Consider the following 16,046-nt stretch of genomic DNA (forward strand, 5'->3'; position numbering starts at 1 on the left):
TACCTTATTGGCCTTTGATTGGTCAAAGGTCAGTTAATTCACTAAGATCGGAATTGGCCTCTTTGTGTAGACGTGGCCTGTGTGCTTTACTCTGAGCTCCATTAAAGTGATGCATGGAATCCATTTTGTGCAAGACAACAACTCTATTGAAGATGTGAAAGAAGTAGTGAGGGGCTGTTCCCTGGCCTATCTCAGCCACACTCCTGATGGGTCACACAGACAGCCTAATTGAATGAGAGGATCTGGAAAGCCTCCTTGCACTTTGGCCTAAGTGTGTCTGCTCTGTTTGCTTTTACAGTTTGGCGTCCCATGAGGTTACTGAGTGAATTTAGCCAACTAGCTGTAGTGAACTAGTTTAGTTCCAGATGGACTAATTGACCTTGCTTTTGGTTCAGTAGATACAAAACCCCAAATGTACTTATATAATTTAAATCATTATGCAATTGGGAAGTGAGTTTGTTCATGTCCTTAGTTACTAGCTGGCAACATATTGTAGATACCGTGTTATTTCAGTGTATTTATGCAACAGTTACCTCATAAAGCCGCTGGACCTTTTGGCTATGGTATCGTGTTCTGGCCCCTGGTCGGGACTAACTCAACTTCACTGTTGAAATGTGAAAAGAAAAAAAATGTAATTGAGAGAAACATAATAGTTAAGCATAAAACAGCGTGGTGGAGTACTCCTACAGTTACCACATTTTAATAAAATGCGGGACAAGCCTTAAGTCTCCAAGACTAGATCTTTCTGCAGTGGACCTTAAGTCACTAGTTCACAATTAACTACCATAGTTTGTTATACAGTTTAGTTCTCTCAATAGCTTCTTTCCAAACAAACGTGTCATCTTACCTCCTATCTTCTAACAATCGATCTTCCTCTTTTTCTGTCCATTGCCTTCTATTCAGAAGTACTTGGCTGGAAGAGCCTGTTTTTCCCTTGGTAAGATGTATAGTCTGGAATGTTTGAATGGGAGAGGGGCAGTATACTTCACCTTTAAAAAATGGGTGTTGGGAATTCTGGATCCCATTGAGACACGCAGGGGTGTTGTGCTGTTCCAATGACACCAGGGAAAGAACAAAGACAACAATTTTAGTGCCTCAGTTTCGGCTGCAATGTCTGAAAAAATCCCCTTAAAACCAAAATGCACAGCTGAGGAAATAATTTCCCCTGGAACTCCTGCTCAATACATATTGCTTAGTTAATGGAATCCTAGAATGAACTCGAAGTTAACATATTGCCAGCAAACCAGTGGAGGAAAATGCACATTGTATGAAATTGGTTTTCAGAGAAAGAAAATCACCATGTAGGGGCTTACTGACCTGGAATTATAAAGATAGACAATCACTCAGGCACTTGCATTAAAGTAGTGCCAAAAATAGGAACATGTGTTCTCAAGCTACTTCCAAAGTATGTCAGTCTTTCATGTTAAATCAATCTTTAATGGAAAACAGCAAATTATATATACGTATAATGTTTGCCGGTATCATGCTTCCCCAGTCAGTCTTGAGTTTTATATTGCAATGTTCCAACATGTGGAATATATTGTACTTCATTAATTATTCCAGGGAATCTACCACATTTCTCATTGTAAATGTTCTGTATTTCATAGAACAAATCTGCAACTTTGTTTTCCGACTGTTTTCATTGCTCCATATCATCCTTGAGATGCTTCACTCTGCGCTCTTCAATACAAACCCCGGAACTCAAGTTAGGAGACTGAAATTCTAATTCCGATGTTGATTTTTGTGGTCAATTAGCTGAAATCCTTCTGTGGATTTCAGTGAACTTGAGGTCATTTTCTTTCTAGAAGAACTAGTTGTTTATTCACAGCATCCTTCCAAAGGCAACCCGGTTTTAATCTAAAATGTCCTGGAGGTTTATGTTCATGATGCCACTGACCTTTACAAGGGCCCCAGGACCAGTCAAAGCAAAGCAGCTCCATAAGATTAATGATCCACCACTGTGTTTTACATTGCCTAGGTAATTCTTTGCATTTGCATCTTATTTCGACAGACTAGTGTGGGCCAAAAAGCTTTATTTTTGTTTAATCTGTTCATAGGACCTGGAACATATTGCAACTCCGGGTACTCACATTAGCTGGTGGACCGCAGAAAAGGTGTTTTTTTTCGGGCACCCTTTTCAAAAATGCTATTGGCATGGAGATGCTGTCCAAATGTAGATTTGGAGACTTGGTGAGCACTAGAACCAATCAAATTTTGTAGCTCTCCAACTCTGCCTGTTAGATTCTTCTTAAAATTAACTTTCTCTAAGCAATATACCTAAAATAAAATGTTTTTTTTTCTTATAAATACTTATCAAGGTGACAATTTTTTTCAGTGAACAAATATAGCAGCATTATTCACTTTAGAGTGAAACCTGTGTCACCTTTTACTTCAGAGAACCTTAATTACATGCATAGCCAAACCTTTCAATTTCTAGTCTGCATCAGACACATTCAAAGCATGAAAAGAAAATCCACAGGAATCAACTTTGACACCTGGACTCTGTAATCACTCTCCTGACGACTCATGTCCTGATTCTTCAGTATATTACTCATTGGCATGGTGTCAATATTTGTCCTCATTAAATGAAACTAAAAGGATGTGCAGCTGCTGGCGGAGTCACTAAATGTAAAATCCACATCATTAGCTTGCAGTCATATCATATCAAATAGCAATAAATGATTGACTAGTTGGAGTGTGAACCTGTAGTATGAAGAGTGCAATTTGGACAGATGGCCTTGTTGATCTTTTCAATATGCCTGGATGATTACAGTACTTTTACCTAATCATCCTCTTTTACCAAGGCAGTAATGGTTATATTTGTACACTCCTATGTTGTGGCACCATCATCATATGCCATAACATTTTCTAAGACATTAGGCTTTCAACAAACAGCTTGTAGTCCAGTGGGTTACCATGGTCGCATAGTTGAGAGCAAAAACTTGCACAGAAATGTTTGATTCTGCCACCCACTTGATGCTTATCATATATGTAATTGCCATGCTCCACTCAATGCTGATTCAAACCTGTACTTAAATCTGAACTAAGTACCGTGATGACTGGCCATTACTTGCTTATAGATACTTTTTTTGATGGTATTTCCCCACTTTAAGGTTGAAATAAAACTAAAATGATTAGGGATGATGTTAAGGAATTTCCTTAAGTATAAAAAACTAATCTCATCCCCACTGCTTCAAAATGCTCTTTGCAGATGATGTTGTCGTGTTCGCCTTTTCAAACCAGGATCTTCAGCATGCACTGGGACGGTTTGCAACCGAGTGTGAAGCAGTGAGGATGAGAATCAGTACCTCCAAATCCGAGGCCATGGTCCTCAATCGGAAAAGGGTGGCTTGCCCACTTCAGGTTGGTGGAGAGTGCCTGCCTCAAGTGGAGGAGTTTAAGTATCTAGGGGCACTTGTTCACGAGTGAGGGAAGGATGGAACGGGAGATTGACAGACGGATTGGTGCAGCTTCTGCAGTAATGCGGTCGATGTATCGGTCTGTCGTGGTGAAGAAAGACGAAGCTCTCGATTTACCGGTCAATCTACGTTCCTACTCTCACTTATGGTCATGAGCTTTGGGTCATGACCGAAAGGACAAGATCTCGGATACAGGCGGCCGAAATGAGCTTTCTCCGCAGGGTGGCTGGGCGATCCCTTAGCGATGGGGTGAGAAGCTCGGTCACCCGGGAGGAGCTCAGAGTAGAGCTGCTGCTCCTCCACATCGAGAGGGGTCAGCTGAGGTGGCTTGGGCAGGAAGGTGTTCCGGTCCCGTCCCACCGGGAGGAGACCCCAGGGAAGACCTAGGACACGCTGGAGGGACTGTCTCCCGGTTGGCCTGGGAACGCCTCGGTGTCCCCCCGGAAGAGCTGGAGGAAGTGTCTAGGGAGAGGGAAGTCTGGGCATCTCTGCTTAGACTGCTGCCCCCGCGATCCAGACCCGGATAAGCGGAAGATGCAAATAAAAACAAATATATATATATATACAGTGTATATAAAAAGTCTACACACCCCTGTTAAAATGCCAGGTTCTTGTGATGTAAATGAATGAGACAAAAATAAATCATGTCAGAACTCTTTCTGCCTTTGATTGCCACATCAAGACGTGCCATGCTAATAGACTCCTACCCAAAAAGAGTGCTGTAATCAAATCAAAAGGTGCTTCAACAAAGTATTAGTTTAAGGGTGTGCACACTTATGCAACCAGGTAATTGTAAGGTTTTCATTTTTCCCACTCAAAGATTTCAATGTGTTTTTCTATTTAATTGTTCCCATTAGAGGTCACATTAAAAGTGGAAAATGTTCTGACATGATATATATTTGTCTCATTCTTTTACATCCCAAAAACCTGGCATTTTAAGGGGTGTGTAGACTTTCTATATCCACCTTATATTACTTCAAAATAAAAGAAGACACAGGGAGTTTAGTGTTAAAAGTGGAATAGCATATTCTTCATGCCTATCAGCAGAAATAACCTATAAGATCAAGAAGTTGAGATAGAAGTTGCTTCTAAAATGTAAATTAAATTACAGCACTCCATATCCCAACCGTAGACCCATAAGGAGGATTTGTGACATTGGTCCAGTGGTTGGGAGAATGGTACTGTTTCTATTCTAAGCCCTGTGCCTAGTTTGGTATTGGTAATCATTAATGCCACTCGGTCTACTTCCAGAGAGAACATCTCTACACTCTGGTTCTTTGCCATCGATAGCTGCATAATTTATTCTTCAATATCTGGGTACCTAACTCGAAATTTATCTCAACTGTTTGAAGATACATGTGTGACTCTCAGATTTTATCTGTTTAGTCTTCAGGTGAATGAATTATGTCTTATTTCTTGTCCCAACCACATGCTGTGCGCAGTGCAAAAAGATTTTCCTCTTCCCTGACTGGAATTAGAATGGAATGATTAAAATGCTAATATTTGAACAGGGTATAATCAAGACAACCGGGTAATGTCTGTGACTTCATTTACAATATGTATTTTCCCTAGCCGAACGTGATAGGATGACATTCCGTACACTGACCTTTCATTTCCTTGTAATTATACCGCCAGCTAAATTTCTAACATTTAAATGTATTAAAATGGGTGCTCTCTGGCCTCATTGTTAATGAGTATTGTGTTGAGATCTGACTTTCCCCGCCCGTTTATGTAGATTTATGTCCTTTGCAAGTAATTTTGTTCAGCTACATTTTGTAGTTCCTTCTTCAGAGTGCACTGTCCAGCAGTCATTTAATTCTCGTGTGGAAACGACAAACATTTTTTTCAAGTTAGCTCTAAGCTTTTTAACACTAACTGAAATATTCCTCATAACAGTAGACGTGTTGCTTGATTTGTTATGAGGTTGTAAATACTTAGAATCCAACTTCGGATACATTTGCTGTAATCAGGGCTGCCCGACCCTGTTCTTGGAGGTGTACTATCCCGTAGGTTTTCTCTCCAACTCTAATTTAGCCCACCTGGTTCTAATAATTAGCTGGATGAAAAGCCTAATCAGATAAGTCACAAATAGGGTTGAAGAGAAAACCTACAGGACAGCAGATCTCCAGGAACAGGGTTGTGCAGCCCTGCTATAGGTGAATGTAAGCCAAACCCTGAAACATCTCTAGACAGTGAGTTCTCCAATGTCAACCTGCTTCTCCAGCTCCTCCACAAATTCTACTGGCATCCTGCTTAAGCTTGCATTCTGTACAATACCATTTTATTTCATTTTTAGACAGGTTCAGCACAGACATAACATTAACTGTTGTCTGGATAGTGGTCTGGCTGCTAATATAGGCAGAAATGATAACTTATATATCAAGATGATAACTTACTTAATGATAAGCCATCGAATGAAAACAAACTAATACAGTACAACTTTGAAATAATTGAATAAAGTATAGTGAATAACTGACAGTTAAAAAAATACTGCAGTAATGTTTACCACCAACCCCACAAATCATTTGTCATGTCATTATTTATAAGGGCATTAAATGCAAACAAAGTTACGACCATCCTTTTTTTTACTGGACCGACAGAGTACTGACTTTAAAAGGCACTTATCGCTCAGCACTTCATTAAACAACTTAAGGATAAAAAGTGGTGTGTTAAGACGTACTGCTCTTAAAAGTTACTAAATTGCAAACGTTTTTAGGTTTAATGTGTTTTCCTTCAAAATTTGAACTCTACAGATTGTACTGTAATAGAACATTTTCAAATAGCAAATGTGCTCATACAGATCTTAACACCTGCACTCTGGCCAACAGCTTGCCATTGCGGTAGGCTAGCCTATAGCTTACATAATTAATGTAATGAGAAGTGTGATTATTATTTTAGTGAAATAGCAGCCACATATTATTCATGTAATCAGAATAAAACCCTTGATACCCAAGGTTTGAAAAGAGGAGCCAGGTGTGCAGCAACTATTTCTTTCTCTACAAATGTCCACATTTCCACCAGGCAGTCATCACTGGATGAAAATAAGTTTGCTACCTTTGTTTTTTGTTGACAGTTGCCATTTATGATGGTTTGTGTGTGACATCAAAGCGTTATGCATATTATTGAGGATAAAGTGCATGACCATGGCATTGGCTGATCTTTAGCTAAACAAAGCTAAAGAAGAACATGCATTTTACTATAGCTATTGGCCGTTCTAAGATTAGAAGTACATTTTACAGGCTTTTTAAAGATGCATTATGGGATTTTTGGCCACGTGTTTCCTTAAAAATTGTGTGATATCCTACGTCATGTACAGTGGGGCAAAAAGTGGTTTAGTCAGCCACCAATTGTGCAAGTTCTGTAATTTTCATCATCACCCTTCAACTATGAGTGACAAAACAGAATTTCTTTTTAAAAAATCAAGAAAATCACATTGTAGGATTTTTAATGAATTTATTGGTAAATTATGATGGAAAATAAGTATTTGGTCAATAACAAAAGTTAATCTCAATACTTTGTTATATACCCTTTGTTGGTAATGACAGAGGTCAAACGTTTTCTGTAAGTCTTCACAAGGTTTTCACACACTGTTGCTGGTATTTTGGCCCATTCCTCCATGCAGATCTCCTCTAGAGCAGTGATGTTTTGGGGATGTCGCTGGGCAACACAGACTTTCAATTCCCTCCAAAGATTTTCTATGGGGTTGAGATCTGGTGACTGGCTAGGCCACTCCAGCACCTTGAAATGCTTCTTACGAAGCCACTCCTTCGTTGCCCGGGCAGTGTGTTTGGGATCATTGTCATGTTGAAAGACCCAGCCACGTTTAATTTTTAATGCCCTTGCTGATGGAAGGTGGTTTTCACTCAAAATCTCACAATACATGGCCCCATTCCTTTACACGGATCAGTCGTCCTGGTCCCTTTGTAGAAAAACAGCCCCAAAGCATGATGTTTCCACCCCCATGCTTCACAGTAGGTATGGTGTTCTTTGGATGCAACTCAGCATTCTTTCTCCTCCAAACACGATGAGTTGAGTTTTTACCAAAATGTTATATTTTGGTTTCATCTGACCATATGACATTCTCCCAATCCTCTTCTGGACCATCCAAATGCTCTCTAGCAAACCTCAGACTGGCCTGGACATGTACTGGCTTAAGCAGGGGGACACATCTGGCACTGCAGGATTTGAGTCCCTGGCGGCGTAGTGTGTTACTGATAGTAGCCTTTGTTACTTTAGTCCCTGCTCTCTGCAGGTCATTCACTATGTCCCCCCATGTGGTTCTGGGATTTTTGCTCACCGTGTGATCATTTTGACCCCACGGGGTGAGATCTTGCGTGGAGCCCCTGATCGAGGGAGATTATCAGTGGTCTTGTATGTCTTCCATTTTCTTATAATTGCTCCCACAGTTGATTTCTTCACACCAAGCTGCTTACCTATTGCAGATTCAGTCTTCCCAGCCTGGTGCAGGTCTTCAATTTTGTTTCTGGTGTCCTTTGACATCTCTTTGGTCTTGGCCACAGTGGAGTTTGGAGTGTGACTGTTTGAGGTTGTGGACAGGTGTCTTTTATACTGATAACAAGTTCAAACAGGTGCCATTAATACAAGTAACGAGTGGAGGACAGAGGATCCTCTTAAAGTAAAAGTTACAGGTCTGTGAGAGTCAGAAATCTTGCTTGTTTGTAGGTGACCAAATACTTATTTCACAGAGGAATTTACCAATAAAAAATCCTACAATGTGATTTTCTGGATTTATTTTCTCATTTTGTCTCGAAGTGTACCTATGATGAAAATTACAGGCCTCTCTCATCTTTTTAAGTGGGAGAACTTGCACAATTGGTGGCTCACTAAATACTTTTTTGCCCCACTGTAGGTGCTGGCTGCTATGTGCCCCATGGTCTCAAGTCCACTCGCTTTCAAATTTGAAATTTCATGGCTAACTGAGGTATAAAAGTGATTCTACTCACACATATTACTCATCTAGCTCAAAATGGGGGGTTGGTTATTCGCCCAAGTTGGTTATTTGCAAAGGTCTGCATGTAATCTGTAGCTCACTGCAAACAAATGTGTACAACAACAGGTAGCCTTATTCAGCCGGGCGTTCATCAATAGCTTCTGTTGCCACAACTGCATAAATATATTCCACATATTCAATTAAGAAACCCACTTAAATAAATCGGGAGCAACATAATTACAACACTGGCTTTAAGATTTAGTTCTGCCCAATGGACAAAACCTGGTTGTGTTTCAGACGTAATCACAACCTGGTAATGAACACCTGACTACAGCTTACTGACTACTGTTAAATGCACTACACAGAATACAATTGGATATTAATATCACTGTTCATTAACTTTCAATTTGTTTCCACTGTACGACTTAATCTGTGTCACATACTTTATTTTAAAATAGATTAAGTGAAATCGTAAAAGCAAATCTACTTTACAATTCTTCTAGCACATCTAGATACAGTTATTGTATTATAATTCACCCACAGGCATTGAATTCATAGAAAGACTGACAGAGAATAGAGTGGTCCATTGTTACTAATTTAATCCTATTGAGAGGTGTTATAGGGTAGATCCTTATCAAGGGACCTCTGATCAGACAAAGTGCCACGGGTTAGTAGCCCTCCTGAAGAGTAATGTGATGGAATCTGCACTGAAGACAATCAGCTAATTCTAATTTCAATAATATAATATTCAAAGGGGCCATTCCTGAAGACAGTGACTGATAACGTTGATAGTTGAAGCGTATACCTATTTAATGATTTCATCTTTTTTTAAATGGTAAATCTTTGCTAAAGACTAATGCATGTTTTACTCTTTAGATATTTATTACTATATTGCAAAATCTTAGAGATCCACCAGCAGAAGGTATGTCTGTCTACCAAATTTAAAGTACCTTTAAACTTGACATACAGTTAGGTCTGGAAATAATTGGACACTGACACAAGTTTTGTTAGTTTGGCTGTTAACCAAAATTTATTCAATTTACAATTAAATAATGAATGTGGGTTTAAAGTGCAGTCTCTCTGCTTTAATTTGAGGGTATTCACATCCAAATTGGGGGAAGGGTTTAGGAATTATTATATATTATTATATGTAGCCCCCTCTTTTCCAAGGTACCAAAAGTAATTGGACAATTAACTCAAAAGCTGTTTCATGGACAGGTTCTTCATCAATTAAGCAGGTAAAAGGTATGGAGTTGATTCCAGGTGTGGCATTCACATTTGGATGCTGATGCTGTGAACCCACAACATGCGGTCAAAGGACCTCTCAATGCAAGTGAAACAGGACATCCTTAGGCTGTAAAAAAAAATCCATCAGAGAGATAGAAGGAACATTGGGAGTGGCCAAACCAACAGTTTGGTACATTCTGAGTAAAAAAGAATGCACTGGTGAGCTCTGCCACACAAAAAGGTCTGGATGTCCATGGAAGACGAGTGGTGGATGATCGTAGAATATTTTGTCTGCTCAGATTCAGCCAAATTCAGCAAAGTTGATTGGATGGCGCTTCACTTTACAGATGGACAATGACCCAAAACATACTGTGAAAGCAACCCAGGAGTTTTTTAAGGCAAAGAAGTGGAATATTCTTCAATGGCCATGTCAATCACCTGATCTCAACCCGATTGAGCAGGCATTTCACATGCTGAAGACCCACGAAACAAACAACTGAAAACAGCCGCAGTAAAGGTCTGGCAAAGCATCACAAAGGAGGAAACCATGCGTTCCAGACTTCAAGCAGTCATTGCTTGCTAAGGATTCTCGACAAAGACATTTTATTTATGATCGTGTTAATTTGTCCAATTATATTTGAGTCCCTGAAATAAGGGGACTACGTATAAAAATGGTGGCAATACCTAAATGTTTCATACAATATTTTTGTTCAACCCCTTGAATTAAAGCGGAATGTCTGCACTTCAATTGCATCTCAGTTGTTTCATTTCAAATTCATTGTGGTGGTCTACAGAGACAAAATTATTAAAATTGTGTCAGTGTCCAAGTATTTCTAAAATATTATATAAAAATCTTAGTAGTGTTCATATGATACGTATCATCTAAAACACCTACTGAAATATGAAGCCCATTAACACCAAATAAATGCAGGCAACTTTTGAAAAACAGGTCACCACAGATGTTACCAACTGCCGTGAATGCATATGCAGTGCAAAATGTGGAGCAACATTAAGTAGCCTTTTACCCAGATTAGAGCTGTACTAGTGAATGCTGCCATTACTAGATAATCAACTATGCAAAAAGACAAAGAAATGTACTGAAGTGGCTTTGAGATCAGCAATAAATACCTACATGTTCAGTCAGGCCCTGCTGACAGATGGTTTCTGATCCAGAGGTAGTTAGACAGAGAGATGCTATAGCTCAAACAACTAGGGTCCGTCTGGCTATTCCAATGGCTACCTGGCTCTATACATAAATGACCAATGCATTACAGGTTTTCATTATCACAATCTCTGACACATAGTTTGTATGACCAATATACACAAAACCATTTCGCGAAAATGGTTTTGTGTAGAACAGACCATTCACCCCAACCCATATATTATTTTCACTGGTTTTCACATGCATTTGTGTTTCATTCATTGTTTTCTGATAATGTCCACACACAACTCTCTTTGTAAATCACAATAGGAAGCACGTTGTCGTGTAAAAAACTGATTGTGAAAGACTGCTGTGCATGGTCTTGATGTGTGCCGTTGAAGGCTCTGTGTGTGCCGTTGAAGGCAATGCATACTTTTCAGCTTTATTAGGTCTTTCTTTCTGCACCTGATGAACATACATTTTCTTTGGATCAAATTTACCAAGTCAGTAGCACATTCAGATTCAAAGCAAAAAACTGATTTCATCCAAAAGAAGACATTTTGTAAAAAGAGGCGTCTTCATCTGGTTTTAAGACATTCTGACCTCAAACACCCCACACTATTAATACAATATACAGCATTTTTCTTTTCATGTGTGTTCAATAAAAATATTTTGGAACTGGCAATATTTTACAGACTCATCTTATTTTCATTGCAGCTGGATATTCTTTTCTGTTTCCAAAATCATTAAAAGGTAACTCATTAACTGTCAGTTTTGTTCTGCCTTTTTAACCTGTCATTCATTCAAAAATTATTGTTTTAACAGGCAGCACAATTCTAAACTAGTTTTTCATGAATTTTTTCCCCCTTTTGAATAGTTACATCAGAACTTTTCATCAGTAGTTTTTAGAGCTTATCTCACCGGTCAAAATTGGTCTGGTTGTGTTAAGGCAGCCCTTTTGATGCCCATCCGAAGAATGTTGTGATCATATTTTCCGATAATTCTCCAGCAGTTTGCAAAAGTAAGCCACCAACCATGACACCAGCCAGATGTCCTGCTGCGGAACTAAAAAAACATCTAGTGGTTATGGCCAGAGGGAAAGAAGACTCCCCAAGATTGGCTGCATTGGAGATTTGAGCAATGCTTATGTTCCTCCATAAGAGGATTAGGCCAAGTTTCCAATTAGTACCATACAACAAAGCAGGATCAAATGAGTTAGCTGACTTTGATAAAAACAACAACATTTCCAATAGGTTATTTCAGAATATTTTGGCAAGTTGGCTGATTATGGCTAATTATGTTATTCTGTATATTGTAGGATATCTGTTTTCATGGATATTATAGCTGTGACTCAACCCTGTTAGTACATAATGTTCTGAGAACCATGTCTCATGGAGCTTGGTAAGATTGTGGGTGTCTTAAAACTATATTTTTTTTATTTGCTCATCAGAATGTTTCCTAAAAGATCAAACATGGTAACATTTAATTTACACTTTAGTAATGTTCTAGGAACATTCTCCCACTATGTTGGTTTCCTCATGATTAAATTTAAGGTAATGTTCTGAAATTGTTGGAAAACAAAAACATTAAATATATTTGTCTTCTCTGGAAATTCAGTACTTTAGAGTCATGTTTTCTTGTGTTTCCTTATTTACAGTTATTGTCACAAATATTTCTAGAGAATATGACCACTCTCTATCCTTTAATTGTGTTCAGGTGTGTAGCACATTCACAAATTGGCCACACCTGAATGCCCTCAGATCTAAATGAGAGTTAGTTTCCTTTTAAATTAGTTTGAATCGACAAAAATGAACAGCTTTGTATGCACATAGAGACTCCATGCTAGCTGGATATTCCATGAATAGAGAATAGAAGATAGAAGATTTGAATCTTACTGATGCCTGTCACAAAACCCTGACTAAAAATTGCCTGCCTAAACCCTGAGGAAATACATTTCTATGTGTCTCATCTGTGCTTTAGGTTAAAAAATGAAAGACAAAGTTTTATTGCATTTTTGAAATATTAAAACAACAAATAAAGTTATTTAAAAAACGTACAAATAAAGTTATTAAAAAAACATAAAAATTACCTATTTTATTTTGCAGAGCATTTCAAAACATCCTAAGAAAACTCAATAAACCTAACTGACAAGTCCTCAGAATCCCACTGGAACTTAAAAATAAACCTTCCAGAACAGGCACATTTAAAATGTCTGTTCTCAGTATGTTTGAATAAACGTTTAGTTCACTACTATGTCTTTGTTTGCACAATATAATCCTGAAAACATTTCCACATTTTAAAGGAATAAAATATGTTAGCTGGTAAGGTTGTCTCACTCATTCAGTAACACACTTAAGTGGTGTCTTGTTATCTATTGTATTTCTCACCAGAGTTTCTGGTTGACTGTTCCTATCAGTAAAATGCCAGGAGAACGATGAAAGCCCCATCCATTTATATTTTGTAATTTACGAGACACTCATATCTTGCTGGTTGCTGGTGCACCTTTCTAACAACTAGGCTATCTTATGCATCTATCCAAATGGCTGCCCTCTCTCAAACAAAATAATTCTAGTTGCTACCCGGAATTTGCACCACTGAGCCACAGATAAAATGCAACTGAACAACGCCATATAGCACAAGTCACCAATACAGGACATGTCACTCCCTCTCATAGGAAAACTATAATCACATATTAATCATTTACATTAAGTTGCATTTGACAGTGGTGTTACCTTCCAGTACCCTTCCCACATCCTCCTCTTTGTCGGCTTCTGTAGTTGACCTGTCACATCTGGAGTCAGATGTGACAGGTGTGTGTTAAAGGAGTTACACATACTATTTTTGCATTGGAGTGCATCATAAAATGTTCTGAACAAATCTGTGGTAATAGTGGATTTATAGCATTTCAGATTATCTGTTTGTTTAAAAAATATATGTGTAACAATAGGAATGATTGTTCAGCATTCCTGTTGGTCACAAAAGCTGTTCTATGTCTTGGGAGGCTACACCTGCAACTCCGAGGCGTGATTAGTTAGTTTAGAAAGGGTATCTTGATCTGATTCCAATTGTACTGCTGCAGGTGAGAACACAGTCCAGACCAAATGCAGGAAATCAGATGCGTACAGTATTATCGTTTGTTTTTATTGCAAGCATTACTGAAATGCATTTGATGAAATGAGAAAAAAAATATTACTAACAATCTCTGAAACATATTGATTAGCAGCACACATAATATCACTAGGGATATAGACTACTGAATAATGCTTGCTGATGTCCTCCCACATGTTGGAAGACCAAAGCTAAAGTTTTGGACACAGTTAGCCTAGCTTGCAGCAGGTGAACATGTCCTTCATTTTAATTAATGACCATAGACTCTGTCGTGTAGAGTAAAACCCAAAATGCTTTATTCCATAGGTTTCTAATATAGAGCACTATACACAGATCTTCAGGTAAGTCTACAGTTATAATAAGGACATGTTCAGAAAACCACACCTAAAAATAACTGACTAAAAGTCACCGTTAGAAACATCATTCTACAGTGTAATAAAAACCTGTCTGCTTAAACAGTGGATACTTTCTTTAGCTGATTTTGCTCTGATAGAGATTGTCTTCAATCTTGTAGCAGTTCCATCCTTTGATTAATTATTTCTGCTCATGCTCAGGTTTGACAAAGTTGATTTATTTGTCTCACTGAAGCCACCTAGACCAGTATTTTTGAAAGGTGGTTCATCTGGCAGGGGTCTCAAACCTGTTATGTGGAATAGATATTGTGGATCTATCAGTTTTTACTCATAATTCTGAAATATCATTGATCACATTAAACTAGATCAACCCCATTATTGAATCTCCTGTTCCACTCCAAATGTTTAGAAAACCCTGTTTCCCAGCAGCTCATTACCTTCTGGAAACTCCAGTCCAGTTGTCATAGTACTGAAACTGCACTTTGGAAGGTGGAAAATGACCTTTTAATGGCATCACACAAAACACCCTACATCTGTCCTTCTGCTTCTTGACCTTAGTTCTGCTTTCAACACCACTGATCACTTCCTTCTTCTGTGAAGATTGGAAACTTGTATTGGTCTATGCCGACATGTTCTTGCCTGGTTTTGATCCTATCAGAAATATATCAGTCTGTATGTGATGCCTTTATTTCAGACTGGCCTGACAACACTTAGATTTCCCCGTCCAAAGTCGTCCTTGTTGTGTTGCTGCCTGATCTTTCCTGCTGTAACTACCCGCAGCCCACCCTGTGGTCACCTGAACATACAAAAAAGTTGATGTGGCCCAAAAAGGTCATGTACTACTACTACTTATAGTCCTAACCCGGCAGAGCCAGACAAAGAATGGCCAGTCTGGCTCCCCTCTAAGTTTCTTCTTTGGCTATGACCCTACTTTTTCCTAGCCACTGTGCATCTGTTCTTGCTGTTGCTTGCTCTTCAGTGTTTCAGTCTGGGTTTCCATAAAAGCACTTTGTGACAACCTCTGAAGTAAAAAGGGCTATATAAAATGCATTTCATTGATTGACTGGTTAACATTTGTCATCTACACTGCTGCTGATGTTCCACTGCTCTCAGATGTATGATTGTCTCCATTCATCTTTTTTCAATATGACCACCTTTACACAGTGGAAAATTCTCCTTGCTCACTGGAATTGTATTCTGAGAAAAATGTATCTGGATATTGAAGGATAATTAAAAACTGTCGACTCTTGTCCTATGGTTTTTAACAGCAAGTTCATTTCCATCATTTGTTGTTGAGACTTCTCATAAGCTCCTTAAGCAGAACATATTTTTAATACCAAGGTAAAGAAAGGCTTAGGTAGTGAATTGGAAGGATAGCAAGAATGCCGTCAGCGTCATCGGCCCCAATGCGTGTAAGGGTTTGTTCAAATGAAAGTTTTTTTCAACATTGTCCAAAGGCATATCTGCTGCTATTCATGCTCAGCAAATTGGGGTGTGCAAACAAACACATTGGACCAGTGATCTCTTTATATTTGGTGGGCAGGAAATATTATAGTTGCTAGGCAAAATGAGCAAAAAATTGAATAGTTTATTCCAACATATACAGCTTTCCACATATTTTCTGGTAAATATAATTATTTCCAGAAGTTACTGAAAGTAAAACTGGGTCAGAAAAACATGGCTCCACAGCTAAATTACAAATGCATATGGTGACAGATACTAACATTCTGAAATGTAAAATAAAATGAACATAAATCAAGTGAAAAATGCCCAGATGCATAATTTCTTAAAAAAATACAATATCAGTTACAAAAAAGGGATAATACACCTGCAAGTATGTTACAATG

The sequence above is a fragment of the Esox lucius genome, chromosome 10 (assembly GCF_011004845.1).
Source record: "Esox lucius isolate fEsoLuc1 chromosome 10, fEsoLuc1.pri, whole genome shotgun sequence".
Taxonomy (NCBI): domain Eukaryota; kingdom Metazoa; phylum Chordata; class Actinopteri; order Esociformes; family Esocidae; genus Esox; species Esox lucius.